We start from the raw sequence: 1614 nt of genomic DNA, 5'->3' as shown, positions 1-1614 counted from the left end.
AAATGTATAGTTTTACCTAACTGATATTCAGGCTTCTTACCATTCTTGTGTAGATGAGCATAGAGATCCAGATATCAGCTATTCATAGAACCTAGCCAAATGCATCTGATTAACCATGTTTTCTGTGGGTGATGGGAAAAACAATATTATTATTTTGATCCCCTCCCCCGCCTTCTGTCCTACTTGATATCTAGGTATCATCTTTTCATTTTCCACAGAAAAAATGATGATCAAGGTCTTCAGACTATCTGAGCCACTCAGTACTGGATCTGAAGTTAGACAAGCTTACATTCCAGTCATCTCTTCCCCTGAATGAGGTCTTACCTAGATCCCTTTTCTGATGGAACATACTGAAGAATTGAAATCGGAAAACCAGACCATGGTGACTGGCTTCATCCTGATGGGGTTCTCCCACCTTGCCAAACTGCAGCTCTTACTCTTTATAGTAGTTTTGCTCATGTTTCTTTCAGCCTTGACAGGGAATTCTCTCATTGTGATCATCACAACTACTGACCCTGCCCTCCACACCCCGATGTATTATTTCCTCAAGAACCTGGCCCTGATTGAAATCTGCTTCACCTTAGACATAGTCCCCAAAATGCTGATGAATTTGCTTGTGGAGAGGAAAGTCACCAGTTTTTATGGCTGTGCCCTGCAGCTCCACTTGGTCATACACTTAGTCACCTCTGAGTGTCTTCTGTTGGGTATCATGGCATATGACCACTATGTGGCCATATGTCATCCATTGCGCTATGCCACTGTCATGAACAAGAGGGTGTGCCTTCAGATGGTGATTGCATGCTGGCTTTCAGGAATCCCGGTGGCAATAGTGCTTGCTGTCTGGTTATTTAGCTTCTCTTTCTGTGGCTCAAATGAAATTAACCATTTCTTTTGTGACATTGCCCCAGTTTTGGAGCTGGTGTGTTCAGGCACATCTTTCTTTGAACTTCTGGTTTTTTTAGCCACTGTTGCAATAACGTTGTTCCCATTTATCTTGATATCTGTTTCCTACATCTGAATCATCCACACTATCCTCCAGATGCCATCAGCTGAGAGCAGACACAGGGCGTTCTCCATTTGCACTGCTCACCTGGTGGTGGTGACCCTGTTTTACTGTACAACCTGTTTAATTCACTTAAAGCCTAAGTCCAGGCTCTCACCCAACAGCAAAAAGTTGGTGTCTCTGTCTTACACAGTGGCCACACCGATGTTGAACCCCATTATATATAGCCTGAGGAATAAAGAGGTTAAAGAAAGTCTGAAGAGATCATTTGGAAGAATTTCTTCACAGATTATATCACTTCCCAGGTGCGTTTTTTGTTTCTTATTGCATGTATTTGTGTGATGAAGCAGTGATTACTGTGGGAGGTTTGAGGCCTTTGTCATCTCCCTATTTGGAGAACAGGGGGATATGCCAGCGTCAATGATGGGAAACTGTCAAAACAAACATATATGTTACTATTTCCAGTTTATACATAATTTATAAGACTTCATGAGGACGTGAGTTCAAACAGCGTTCAAATTACTCTTCACTGTTCATAAGAGAGGTTTTTGCACATTGAAGGAAGCTGGAAACATTTCTATGAAAACCTGACCTGGGCTCACGTTCATATG

The 1614-nt window shown here is 42.2% G+C and overlaps 1 pseudogene; it reads left to right on the top strand.

The window, feature by feature from the left end:
* Nucleotides 1-340: 340 nt before the first annotated feature.
* On the top strand, nt 341-1308 carry LOC112549065 (annotated as a pseudogene).
* The last annotated feature ends 306 nt before the right edge of the window (nt 1309-1614 follow it).

This window comes from Alligator sinensis, unplaced genomic scaffold (genome assembly GCF_000455745.1).
Source record: "Alligator sinensis unplaced genomic scaffold, ASM45574v1 scaffold2275_1, whole genome shotgun sequence".
Taxonomy (NCBI): Eukaryota; Metazoa; Chordata; order Crocodylia; family Alligatoridae; genus Alligator; species Alligator sinensis.
Note: the sequence above shows the minus strand (reverse complement) of the source record. Positions and strands in the feature narration are given on the sequence as shown.